The following is a 14927-nucleotide window of genomic DNA, read 5'->3' on the forward strand; positions in this document are numbered from 1 at the left end:
CATTAATAACAATACTTTAGACCACTTCTGTATTCCTGTTCCTGCACAAGCGTGCAACAAGTGTCATCAGTATTTTTATTTATGACTGCACCAGCTGGCAATAGTGTGTGCGCAGCAAACCCACAATTGGTGTCTAGTATACCATCTATCACAACTACTTATGGTATATTGGGTCCTGGCACACAGGAACTGGCTTCACACAAACACTGGCTTCACACGTTCTGTGCATGTCACTGACAATGAAATATAATTTGTAACTTATAAATCGGCTGTCTGGTTTGGTTAACACAATGTTACACAATGTCCTATTTCACTGATATCTGCTGCTAAGCGATGTCTCTTACTTGCACAAGAGACTGTGATAGTCTGCCTCAGTGAAACTTTGTATTTGATATTGTTGACTTATCAGAATTTTACTTTGTTTCTTTCCTCTTTTGTCTCTCTGAATGGTCTAAAGTCAACTGGCCTGCCACACAAGTCACACAACTACACCTTATGTGTCCAAATAAAGGGAATCGTATGCCATGAAAGTGGTCTGTAAAAAAATGTCTGCTTATTTTCAATCACAGAGGAAATTACTCAGAAGTTAGATGAGGCTTTAGGTAAAAAAAATAATACAAATGCTGAAACCTCTATATGATGTGGCTTACAGTACACGGGGGGAAGTGGTTTCATTTTGAGAACTTCCCATGATGACAGACACTAGATTATATGAAACTGTGCAATAAAATGACGACCGTGTGTATTATTTTTAGTCTAGACAATAAAGCTTAGTAATTCCCCATTAGGTCACTTTCATTCTTTTACCACAGGTATTTTCCTTGGCAAGCCCCTGTGGATGGAGAAATACAGTCACAAAAGGCAGTGCGTGTGTGTGTGTGTGTGTGTGTGTGTGTGTGTGTGTGTGTGTGTGTGTGTGTGTGTGTGTGTGTTGAATAAGTGTGAATATGTATGCGCTTGCGCACATAATGTGTACTGTATGAGGCAAGTATGCATTAGTTTCAATCAAATATTTGTGTAAACATAAAATGTATGCATGTGCATCGAAAGTGTGTGCGTGCGTGCGTGCGTGCGTGCGTGCGTGCGTGCGTGCGTGCGTGCGTGCGTGCGTGCGTGCGTGCGTGCGTGCGTGCGTGCGTGTGTGTGTGCGTGCGTGTATGCGTATCCTGTCAGTTTCTACCAATATAGAGGTCAGGTAACAGCAAACCAGTTTCTCCTATTGTTGAGTATGACAGTGTGGAACAGTGTTGTGGGACAGAGACACTGGAAACGCCTATTAACCTCATTTAACTGTATCAGACCCCCTTCTCTCAAACACACACAGCGGTAAAGGTTACCAGCCCACACAAAGGCAAGCATGTGCACGCGCGCACACACACACACACACACACACAGATACGTTCAGACATGTACGAGACATGTTTTGATACAGTAGCAGCGTACTGATGCGTTCGATACATCTAAATTCAGTGAATGGCCTAAAACTGCATGGAAACAATTTAGAAATTAAACTAGAAAAAGTGCTCAGATCTCCGCCAGGCCAGGTAGGTTATTGTGGTCCAGCAATGTTAATGGAATATGAAGAATTGGGACAGATCCATCTTGATCACATGACTATAGAGATAATGTGTACCGATTTGCGTGATATTTGGACAAAATCTGTAGGAGTAATAATTTAAAAAAAAGCTCCTGGTGGCGCTATAATAGGGTAATGTCAAAAGGGTGGCATTTGTTCCTCAATGTAGTGCAAATGTGCGTGCAAAGTGTCCCCGCAATCGGACGCTGTGTTCATGATTTGAGGCATTTTGTTCAAAACGGGCCACTCCTGCAAACTTTGGAAGCCAATCTTAGTCAATCAGGATGGAATATGAAAAATCTGAAAGACCCGTTTCGTTTAATGACTAGAGATACTGTGTACCGATTTGCGTGATGTTTGGACAAAATCTGTAGGAGTAATATCTTTTTTTTTTGTTGCAGAAATCAACCTCCTGGTGCCGCTATAACAGGCCGATCTGGAAAATGGGGCAGAGGTTCTGCTCTGGCATCCAGGGAGTGTGCGTGCACAGTTTCGTTGCGGTCGGCCCAACGGTGCCGGAGATTAGCTGCTCACAGACAGATGGACAGACGGACACGCACGGACAGGGTGCAAAACATAGTCTCTGCCACGCTTCGGCCTGGCAGAGACAAAAAAGCCATCATATTGGGACGGTATCAGGAGTGGTTTTCAAAACGGTGGGCGTAGGTTTGTTACAGGTGGTTTTATCCAGTGTCCAAGCCCATTAATTTCCCCAGATGTATCAGAAGGCAGAGATGTCTGATCTTTTGGCTATGGATAGAGAGTATTCAATGATGCTCCTGAATACAGAGTATCCTCTGCAGGGATATCCTTGACTTTTCACTCACAGGATCCTAAAACCCACTCCAGCTCTAAAATAATTAAGACTTGGTAGTGAAAGAACAGGAAGATAGAACACACAACACACAACTCAACAGCGAGTCCAAGTAATGCAATTATGGAGGTGTGTGAGACAGATAAGAGAGAGATGGGGGTTGGGGGTAGTCCTCCTATAGCGGTTGTATAAAAATATAATATATATATATAATAACCCTAGGCCAAACATTAATTACTCAGGCTCAGCCTTTTACCCCGCCCACTTAGTCCAATCTCTGTCCCCAGGGTTTAACCACTTAAAAGGGGTACCCATTTTCAACCTTATCTTCGTATAATAATAATTATATAATTGGTCCTCACAAATGCTCATTATAAGATGGCACCATTTTGGTATAGTCACTCTGCGTCTCAGAGGTGGGCTGTAGACAGCTGCCTACCAATGACATCATTGGTCGGGATTCCAAGCTAATGGATACTACAGATTTTCTCTTCCAGGAAAGTCAGTTAGCACACTGAAATAGAGCTCAACAGTGCGATGCCGGAAGTGAAAATGCCATTCATTTTCTTCATAGAGGATTATCAGCTATAATGTAGTAACAATCCAAGGTAGACTTACCATAAGCGACAAATGATGCTATATGCTCCTGTAGAAGGCAATCAATCTAGTTTTAAGAAAACATGTTTAATGTCATGGAGAAATATGTGTAGCAGCAATATCTCTTATTGGTGTAGCTTGCATTACCATGGAAATATTACTGCCCCGGGAATGTTACGTACGGTTTTGTTACCACTAGATCAAAAAGTGTGCAGTCACTCTTGAGCTTTATAGAAGCCATTGTTTGAAGTCCTATTTTATACTTTGTCATACGATGGTGTTATGTGGAAACGCGCTGTGAGCTTGTAGATCGTCTATTTTCTCTTCTTCTTTTTTTGTGCCTATAATGACATGCCCAAAATAGGGACGGCAGGTTGAAAGTTAAATACACTTCCACTCCCTGCCAGCGAGGCCAAAAACAGCCAGCCAGCCAGTCAGCAAGCCAGTCAGTCATGTATTCAGTGAGCCCGACAGCCAGGCATCCAGTCAAACATCCAGCCAGTCGAGGCTGAACCACAGCCATTCATTCACTTAGATTGCCAGCCAGCCAGACATAGAGAGAGAAAAATGCCAGCTGTTCAGCCATGAATCCATCTAAAACAGCCAGCATCTCTTCAAACCACAGCCTTGTAGAAAAGGAAATGGCTTCGTTCAGGATTACTGATATTGTGTGCGATATGGAGTAGTCACTTCCACTGCCTCTCTCCGAGCTTCCGTCTCAAACCAAGTAGGAAATGAAACCCTGAATCATTTCAACGTTTCGCTGTGACACATTTTCAGGAAGAAAATAAACAATAAAAACAAAACAAAAAACAAGAACTGAGAATCGAGGAAGGTGTCAAGAATAGAACTTTGAGACGCCACCATTGAATTAAATACAGGGGATTTGTTTGCAGAGAGTGACCTAGCAAACATGAGCAAACATGGCACAAATTCAGAGCTGGGCAGAGAATCCCCAGAAACACAATTTCATTGTAGGGATACAGTTACAATGAAATAAACATGATCTTTGGACTGACATGTTGTGGGTAAAGGGCACACAAACACACACACACACACACAGAGCATCAAACCACAGGCTAGACCCACGTTACCAGGCACTGAGACCTGACATCAGCATCATCAAGTGTAGATAATAGCAGCACAAGGCAAGGTCGTGCCAAGAACACCAGAGGTTTAGGGTGGGTTTTGGTATTCCATGGATTGTTTGTATCACTGGCCGTTTTCCTGTTATTGAATTCCTCCCTCGATGCATATCCTCCTGGCTCGCACTTAAGTCATTGTTGATACCCACACACGCCCTGTGCTTGCCGCACACCCTGCCATGGCAGCGGGGGTCCTGGCCTGGGGCCGGGGAACTTGAGTACGGAGCGCCCCACAGATAAGGCTGCACACAGATTAAGGATGGCATCTTATCAAGAAACTGCAAATTGGTATTGTTTGACCACCCTCCAGACCATCTTTTTTCAGTTTCCTAGGTGTGGAATGATGCCAAGATTTCAGACGTTGATACAGATGTGTGACTGATAAATGAACACAGTTTCTTATCCATTTGTAACTCAGAGTGTACAAATGTATCCACTTACAGGTACATTTATACACTCTCAGAGTTAGATAATTGCATGAACTCGAGAAAAGTGCCCTGCAGGCTTTTGGTCCCTTCCTACGTGAAACCCCCCTGTACCCCAGATGGGTACAGGTCTAGTGGGCACCTAAACTCAATTGTGGGCAGTAGTGTACATGATTTTAACATGCACGGTATATCATGATCAGACCTAAAAGTTACCCTTCAACTTGTTGTTTATCCCCAAAATGACTATCACAGGTTCTGTAGCAATTTATTTATTTACTTAATAAGTAAGTATAATTAAAAAAATGGTGGGCAGTGTTATTAGAGGCCCACTGTTCTGGTTATCCTCCCAGATGCCTGGCCTTCTCCCAACTGTGTCATCACCTTTGAGTGTCATCTATATTGATCACGTATTTGTATACATACTGTAGGCTAGGGCATTAACAGAATAATTGAATATTCGAATATTCGACTATCAAACCGACTATTCGACTATCAAACCACTATTCGATTATTCTATTATTATTATTTTTTGCTTTTCTACAGCAGACACGCAGCTGTGAGCTCTGGTGTGACGTCAACTCGCATTCCTTGAGTCGAGTCATCAATGCCATTGAAAAAATCAAATCGATTAATCGAATATTCGAATACTTATAGGTCGAATAATTCGAATGCTAAAAATCACTATTCGTGAATGCCCTACTGTAGGCACGCAGCGATGTATTTGTAGCTATTTTTGAAAAGCAGAAGTTATTAGCGAATGTGTTATGAATGTAGAATGTTATTTAATGATCAAAACAAAGTTCTTACAAACATTTCTTTGAATGAATGACTTATAGACTACACAGAGCAGTATAAACAATGTTGTCAGTTATTCCTTCAAATCCCACAATAAAAAGATTCACTGCACTTTTCTGAGTTGCCCATGTGCAACCTAAAGTGAGGCAGTAGTGATGGGGATTATCATATGCGGGTCATATGGCTGAGTCCAATACATGTTATTCTCTGTGTGCAGCATAACTTGATGTCTGTTTTGTGAGTAACATGACTGTTTTTTAGTTGTAGGCTATAAACAACACTAGTTCTATTCACTTGGCATGTCGATTTGGCTATTCAGTGAAACCTATTAATTACTATTAATACGTTTTGATGACCAACGGCTTCCTTGGGTTCGGTGGGAACTGGTAATGGGTGCCTCACAAAGTCCAACCCTCGTCTGCGCTGTTAGTGAGCAAGTGCGCATGCACGAGTTGCATTGGTCGGTGGCGTAATATGTGCCACGGCACTACTGTGATGTAATTTGTGTCACGGTACAGTAGTGCGCTACTGGGCAAAATATGGGGCAAAGAACAAATACAAATGTATGCTGAACAATTAAAAGTACACGGTCTGAAGGCTACAGCCATGATCGCTTTTTAGGTAGAATGTGTAGGCATTTGGACACGAGGTCTGCCAGAACGTAGCACAAACAAACATAACATCCAATTCTCCTGCTCTTGAATTGGATCTCTTTCTTTCCTTCTCTCTCTCTCAATCTCTCTAACCTCACTTCTCTCTCACTCCAATCTCTCTGTGTGTGTGTGTGTGTGTGTGTGTTTGTGTGTGTGTCTCTTTCTCTCTCTCTGGCTTTGTCCCAGACTGTCAGCTCGTCTCAGTGTCCCTGACCTGTCACTGTAGGAGAAGACAGGAGGATGCAGGATCTGTCTGACTGGCAGTCAGTGTCAACTCCTCCCTGTAATCCTCTCCTGGCACTGATAAGGATAAGGGACTGGCACACTGTCTGGAGAGGAGAGAGATATACAGGAGAAGGCAAAAACAAGTCGGGAGACAGAGAATCCACCAATTCAGCAACAAAGTCAACAACTTCATCATCACTGAGGAAGAGTGGAAGGAGCTTATAGCCATTGTTCTATTAGACACAGTAAAATCCACAGTGCTTATTGGAATCTTGGTTAAAAAAAATTACACTCAGGGTTAAAATGACAGAGGATTTTACAGTGTAATATCATTACAGTATAGGCTACACTTTGATGTCCTTCCTATGAACAGCCCAGTCTTTTAAAGTAAAAACTCTCACTTGTTAAAGTCAGCCCTCAACAGGACACCGCTAACAACAACCGTCCTGGTTCTGCTGCTCTGATCATTGTCAGATATGAATCAGAAAGATAAATCAGGAGAGAATACTGATAAACTATTAGACAGACAGACAGACCTTTATTGCTCCCATGAGCAGGAATGGAAGATACAGAGACACCAGTACAAGAGACATGTTTGTCATTTAGTCATTAATCTACAGGGGATAAGAGTTGCAAGAACATTATGAGTCACATTGGTCATTAGACCACGACTATGGACCAAGCAGGACGTCTGGTGGTGAATCAAGCATTAGCGTCATTGTACAGCTTCATGGCTGCACGAAGGACTGACCCAGTCCGTCGGTCTTCCGTGCTGGAAGGATGAATCTGTGTTCACCGCTGGTACTAAGCCGCCTTACTATTTAATTCTGGAGGGGATGGGAGGGGTTAGCCATGATAGCCGTGAATACATTGAATGATTACCTGCAAACTGTAAGTGCATAAAGCATCTTTTCTCAACATATGTGATGGTTAATGATGCATTGCGGGTGATGTTTGATTTTTATTTTCTTTCAAATGTATTTATCCAGGGTAGTTTCACTGAGAATGAATGCCCTGCTTCACACTCACACATCACACAAGCTTGCAAGGCACTGTGACGTGCTGCCAACTCGCAGATCAGTTATTTTTGGCGTGGGACACACCATCATACAGCTAAGCATAAATTAAGCATCAGTCATTCTGTATCCAGTGTACTGTGGTACAGCAGTCACTGCAGGCATCTCTAAGGACAGCCATGGGGGGGGGGGCCTACCAGCCCTGCAGTGAAATCCCCACCAACACCAATCCAATCGGACGAACACAGGGCTGAATGAACTCTCCCAAACCAGTTTCAACCCTTTTCACATGGTCATTGAGCCATGCAGCAGCTTATTGATCCAACACTGGACTGGTACACTAGTTTGTAGAGTGACCCAGAGTCCTCTGTCTATCTCTCTCACTCTGTCTTTCATTCACATGCTGCTAGGCCATTCAGAAGATCAATATTGATTACAGGTCACTTCAAAAATAAACGCTGCGATGCAGCATCACAAATTCCCACACATGCACCCTGATACATAAGAGCTTAACATAAACACAGACACAAACCGCGGTTCCTAAGTGAAAAGTAAAAAAAGAAAAATGCATACAAAAAACATGAATGAGATTCATTGGTTTGTGAAAAATAGGTACACACTGTGCACATTGGGTAGTGTATTAACACACTGTACTATACGATGCACTACAATAAAGAATCGTTGTAGACTTTAACATTCCACATTGGAATAAATACATTTCCATAGCTTTCTTTGAACTGCACATTCTGTGAACTCAGAGTGACATTTCAAGTGGCTGCTATGGCGACGCGGTTGCACTCAGCTTGATGCTTACAGCGTTCAATTCAATACGACACATAAAGACATCTATGCAAGTCTCAAGGAGAGGCCGTCCATAGGCTGGCACAGCAGGCACTAGGGAGAGCACACATCCTGTATGCAACTCCCTCTCACACACACACACACATGTTCTTTCACACCAGCCAGAGAAACTCTAATTGATCACATTTGTGTGTGTGTGTGTGTGTGTGTGTGTGTGTGTGTGTTTCTGTACATGCACCTACAGCGATCATGAATAGAGGCGGATGAAAGGGAAAGTTGAAAAGGTCTGAGCGAACCGCATCGTTCGACCCAAGATCTCAATCTGCTTGATCTGAATCTCTAACTCCCCCCCCCACATATCACACACACACACACACACACACACACACACACACATTTTCTCACATAGTAACGCTCTCTCTCATCTTCTCTCCTTCGACTTTTCTTTCATCCATGCCCCCCCCCTTCCATGTTCAATCTCCATCATTCATTCCCACACTCACATCTCGGTCCATTTATGTCAATTGTCAACCAGTCTTTCTGTCTGTCTGTCTGTCCATCATTTCACCACAATAGAGCTTCAAAGTCACACCTCAGTATCTCACCAGTTAGAGACCACCACATAATCACTATTGCATTTTTCATATTGTTGTTCAGACCCCCCACGGCAAGAGCATATCCCCTTTACCAGATGTGAAAGATGTGAAATTAAACACACACATCATGAGCATTTCTCATTTCAGCATACGCACAAAGTTGCATGTCACCAGAGACTGTCTCTCTTTAGCCCTGTCTCTACTAACCGAGAGAGCTGAGAAAAGAGAGCGAGAGAGCGAGAGAGAAAGAGACCAAGAGAGAGAGAGAGGACAATGTCAGATCGATGTGTTAAGCAACGTGGCTTGGCATGGTGCACGTGCTGCCAACTTGTATTTGGTGTGTGTGTGTGTGTGTGTGTGTGTGTGTGTGTGTGTGTGTGTGTGTGTGTGTGTGTGTGTGTGTGTGTGTGTGTGTGTGTGTGTGTGTGTGTGTGTGTGTGTGTGTGAGAGAGAGAAATCGTCTGTGTCTGTCTATTAATCTCTGTTTGAGGACAAAGTGAGCAGAGAGGGTGACTGCATGACATGTGAATACACATTTAAAGTGTGTGTGTGTGTGTGTGTGTGTGTGTGTGTGTGTGTGTGTGTGTGTGTGTGTACTTTGTAAATACACATCCTTACATGTGTACAGACGTGCGGGCCATAAGTACTACAGTAAGCAAAGGTTGAGACCGATCCCAGGTCACCACCACCCATTTTTGTCTCTCTCTCTCACACACACACACACACACACACACACACACACCTATTTCTCCCATTGGTCAGTCCACTGGCTCCTCCCCCTGAATCATACAACCTGTACCTGCATGTAGGGGGCATGGTCAACATTATGTCACTTTGTAGCTCATCTGTGAAAGCCCCACCCACAAAGTACCTGGAAATCTCTTTATCTCCATGAAAATGACCTGAAATGAATCTCACTCCAACTCTTTTCCCCACACAGAGGTTGATAGCCAGAGATTAGGAAAGCAAGAGAGAACGATACGGAAAGAGAGAGAAGGAATTAGAAACGCTGCAAAATGTCTGCTCTGCATGCAAACCTACGTACATATGTACATTTGAAATGAATACATACTGCAGTGCACACACACCGCCAGCACTCAGTAACCCTAACTCCCTGGATACGTGTATGCAGATGTGTGCATCTTCGTGCACTTGTCTGTGTGCACAAATGGCAGTGACAAATGAGCCGAGCTCATCCAAATGGCTTGTGATTAGGACACAGTGGCCCCTAATTGCCCCTCATTAGCATTTGAAAGTGAGTGGCACATAGGATCAAAGGCTAGGGGGAAATAGCAATCACATGTTTTGGTAGGTTTGTATTAATATAACAATAATTATTACATTTAAAAGTACTGGTATTTAACAATATCCCGGACCTATGCACCAGATGCGGTGAAGATAGAGGTACATTGTTCCACTGCTTATGGTCATGCCCAAGATTGATGGACTTTTGGAGGGAGATTGGGCAGGAAATACAAACGATACTTTCAATTAACATTGTACCAGAACCTAAGTTCTTCCTGCTAGGCCTCTACCCAGTTGGACAAAGAATAAAGCGTAGTGATAGAATATTCATAGACATTTGTCTCTTACAAGCTAAAAGAGTAATTGCATTGACCTGGAAGAGGCCGGACAGACCAAGCATTGCACAGTGGTTCAGGGAATTGTCTTTATGCCTACCTCTAGAAAAAAATCACATACATACTTAAGGACAAACAAGAGATGTTTCAGGAGGTGTGGGGTTGCTATATTCAATACATGGAAAACAATAATCTGCCACATTTAATGGAAGAATCTGGAGAGGAGTAGTGTTGATGCCTATGTATGTTTTCTTTTGTCTTTGTTTTTGTTTAGTCTTTTTGTCATTTCAATAATTGTCTTGTATAATTTAATGTAAAAGTTCATCTTTGTTTTCTGTTTTCTTTTTATTGTATCATATGTTGTTGTATTGTGTGTAAAAGAAAATAAATAAACATATTGTTGAAAAAAAAAAAAAAAAAGTACTGGTATTTCATTTTATTTTTTTTAAAGCTTTTCAAGGGAAGAGATATTACATTATATCACTATGCACTATGCAAACAGTTCACACAAAGTCCCACAATAACTTACAAAAGTGTATCTTTTCAGTACATAGATTGTCCGTCAGTGGTCATTAATGTACTTATGTACTCTATAGTTTGCCTGCTAGCAATAGTAACAGTCTCTTCCTCTGATCTGGTGGTCCTGTGGTTGCAAATCAACCCAGGCCGCTTCTTAACCCCCTCACCAGACCGCGGGTTCGCACAGACATTAAAGGACAGGAAAGACCATGACGTATATTAACACAATAACTTCTAACTTCTATATCCATACTGTGACAACAATATTGTGGTGATGATTATAGGCGCTTACACAAAATATGTATACAAAAATATTTTTTTACAAATAATCATCAGTAATGGCTATCCATATATAATAACTAAGTGGGTAAGGCAAATAATAGAACAGTAGTCAGAAGTTCAGAAAATGACCAAGAACAGTAAAGGCAACACTTCCAATGCAATATCACAATATTCTGAGTTATGATATCTATAGTCTCATATCACAAATCCAATATCAATATAATATTGATATACTGTATTGGCAGCCCTAACGGCATAATTTCAACTGGCACTGTTGACAATGACATCAAATTAAATTTGAGGACGCAGTCTCTCCTTTTATCCAGGGGACAGAGAGTCGCCCGTTGGTGAATCTATTGATACAGAAGGCCGTTACACAAAAAGCAACCGTCAAAGATGGATGAAAATGGTCCTTGTGTTGTTAAAAGATCTGAATATTCACAAAATACTGAATACTTTTGAGTGTTCATGCAAAGTCCATAACAAAAAGCTATTTGCCCAAGAGGCTAATGTTTAAATATGAAGTGTAGTGTTGTGCCGGTAAGCACAGCTGAACTCATGCCACAAGTACAGCTTTAATGGTCGAGTGGATCACTTCAAAATAAATGCAATCTAAAGCACGGTTCATCCAGATTAAACCTGACTTTGCCCATTCTAGACAAATATGAAAACACAACACCTGTGCCAAGTGAAAACTCTTGGTTTGAGGAGGCACGCAGCGTGGCCTACATACAGTATATTATGCTTGGTTGACGGGCAGCTTCTGGCCAAATCCTCTGTCAGGTTCATGGGAAGAAAGAACAGTGTGATCCAGTCCTTGACAACTATGGCATATGGCCAAAACAAACAGGCTAACCACAAAGCTATATCACCCAGAAACCAATGTATGGAGAGACAATTGACAAAACATCATCATATCGTATCATATTTTGGCCCAAGTCATCTCATTTAGATATTATTTATTGCCAGGCCACAACCAGGTTGACTTTTTGTCTGTTCACAAATATATAATATATGGCTCCTGTCCCAACATCAACATGCTTGGGCATCATAATCAACAAGTATTGCTGTCCCGCAGGCAGACATGTGCAAATTGCATAATTTAATAACAATGTGTGCTGTCTAATATGTAATAGTACATTTGCATATTGGCACATGGTCTCATTGCATGTGAATATTCACAGTTAATCGAGTGATAGCAAAATTTGCTCATGACTGATGGGGCAAACATTATACAGTAGCTTACAAAGACACCATGTGAATGTCAAACTACTGTATGGGTCTGAGCATATGGGCCGTTGAAGCCCTTCTGCACAGTAAAATCCTCATGTTAATAAAACTCAAGAGAGTGCAAATGGAACCAAATGGACCTTTGGGAGAGTAACTCTGGAGAGTGTACAAATGGAACCCAACTGGACCCCTAACAGTCCATTGGTTCCATTTGTGCACTCCCAGAGTTAAATTGACGCCCAGCATTTTCACAGTGTACTACTGACTGACTGTAAACAGAGTAAAAATAGGCTGCTATCGCAGGCTTCCCCTACAGTCCCGTTATATAATGATCCAAGCTCGGATGAATGACATCACGGTGTAGTCCAGCAATCACAAACCCCCGTGTCCTTTACAATGAATCCCCCCACCCCGCAGTGTGTAGTACTATAGCATCTATAACACAATTAAAGGCGGTGAAGACACGGGGGGAAAGTCCTGCGTTTTTATTTTTCGTCAAAAGGTGGGACTGTGATCAGCAGTTTTCTGTCTTTTCTTGTCTACCAGAGAACCACCACTTCCGCGGTTGAGAGAAGGGAAAAAAGGGGGGCAAGCCCCGCTTTGACAGCTCCTGTCATGTCAGTACAACAGTTGAATCAGTTTAACATCAGAGTGCTGTTGTCACCATAGATAGATAATTAGGTGTCAATAAGAAATCATTCTACGAGGAGAAAATGTTTGGAGTGGCGCAGTTACTTACTGGAGCCCGAGCCGAAGCTCCGCTCCCTTCTTTCTGTCCCACTTAACACTACTTTTGCGTTTTCACTTCGACATGACAAGTGTCAGAACCCGACCTCCACACAGTATTTGGGTCTTTTGAGCACAAATACAAAACATGTCAGACTGTAAAAGTAAACATTTTCAAAAGGCTTGCTTTAGTTTGGGACGATATAAAGCAAGCGCGTCTGCGCGACCCTGCCTAGTTGTTTCTCTTCTCAGCCATTTTCTCTCCAACTGCAACACACAGCTCCAAAGAGTGCATACATAACATTACACATGGCACTTGGTTAAAAGAAGAAAAAAGCTATGTCAGTTTAGAAAGCGTGTGTTACTTACTGTGCTGGTGTAATGGGGCTGGTGAGAGAGTGTGAGTCTCTCTCCTGCTTTCAGCTCCAGCGCCGCTGACGGAGGACAGTCTCCCCTCGTAATGATGTCTGGCAGTATTGCCAGGTTTTGAGAGAGAAACAAGAAACCAGGTCTAGGAAAACAAGCCCAAAAGAAGCGACTATGGTAGGCGTAGGCCACATGAGCACTTATTAAAACCTAGAATGCGTTGGCTATTTTCAAAAACTACGAATATTTGGAATATTTTTTGAATCATTCTGACAACACAAATGCTCCCTGGCCACAAAACATTTTCATTCAAATATTTGATAACCACTGGTTTAAATAATTTGTAAAACAATGTGAAGCAAGCCTAAATAAGCAAGTACACTTGACTTTAGAGCCCCAAAACCCCCCGCAAAGATCTACCAATCTTTACAAGCAACTTTACAGAAAAAGAAGCCCAACGTCGCTTATAATAAGCCGACATGGCAACACTGCACCGTGTGTGTCAAGCGGCGCGAGCGTATAGGAAAGAAACCTGCTTCAAGTTGGACGACCGTAAGAGTTTGACTTCCGGTCATCAATTTTTCAAAATAAATTACAGTTAAGATTTTAAGTTTTGTATTAATAAAAAACAAATGTTAATACATTAAAAGGTAGTGTTGACCCTGCCAGAAGGAATATGTAGGAAACAAAAATAAAACTTTTCCACTAAGTGGCAAATTGATATTCTAAAACGTCTAGTTCCATTCCTTGATTTTGATTGGCTGGTTTCCGTTTACTAGATGTGATATATATGACTATAATCTACACCTTATTTCCACAGTGATCCAGTGTATCTGTAGCTGAACTAGGTAAGGGGAGCGCTTGATTTCCTTACAAACCCCGGCATAGGACAGTGACTGGTGGTTCTGGGCGAGGCTTGTAAAGACAGTAAGGGCCCCCTATTCCCTAGTCAGTCGTGCTGCTCGCCCTCGCACGTGAAGTTCACAGACATAGCAGCAAAATCTGGCTTGAAAAATTATGAATTTCTGTCGAATATCAATTATCTCAGTTGAGAGGGCCGGACTCACTACGCCTCTCAGCCAGAGGCGTACCCACCGTAGAGGCAGGATAGGCGGTCGCCTGCCCAACTAAGATCTCGCCTCCCCTAGAAAATCCAAATAACCCGAAAATGCGTGCTTAATGTCCTCAAAGTCACGCATCCAACAAGCTTTGAACTGAGCAGAGATAATGGCCAAAACATCTTGGAAACGGCCACTTTCACTGGTCTTCCTTTTTTTGGGGGTAATAGAGGGGGGGGGGGGGTGCAATAAAACATCTCGCCTGCCCTAAATGTAATTCCTGGGGACGCCACTGCTCTCAGCCATTATAAAATACAAGGTAAACTGTGACCTCTTGTGCCTTATTGCTTTAACATAGTTCATAATCATCATCAAGTTTGCTGAATGATGACAGCAGAGTGGTGGTGGGCCCGATCTTAAACAGCAACAAGAGGGCCAAAACAGCCACAGTTTCTGTGGTGCGCATCACTGTAGACTTGTCTTGGACAATGAATGCAGACAGACAATGTGGCAAGGAAGA

The 14927-nt window shown here is 42.4% G+C and overlaps 1 protein-coding gene across 4 annotated transcripts in view; it reads right to left on the bottom strand.

Moving 5' to 3' along the window:
• atxn1a (ataxin 1a) overlaps positions 1-13442 on the bottom strand; it is a 146651-nt gene extending 133209 nt beyond the window's left edge. For 3 of the 4 annotated variants that reach the window (XM_080442470.1, XM_080442473.1, XM_080442472.1), the window contains exon 1: positions 13353-13442. The gene's annotated coding sequence lies outside the window, so the exon portion shown is untranslated. Of the gene's footprint in view, positions 1-6222; positions 6338-13352 lie in introns of all 4 variants that reach the window. The other variant, XM_080442471.1, reaches the window with a different exon arrangement.
• Between the last annotated feature and the right edge of the window lie 1485 nt (positions 13443-14927).

This window comes from Gymnoscopelus braueri (genome assembly GCF_963280865.1).
Source record: "Gymnoscopelus braueri genome assembly, chromosome: 11".
NCBI lineage: Eukaryota > Metazoa > Chordata > Actinopteri > Myctophiformes > Myctophidae > Gymnoscopelus > Gymnoscopelus braueri.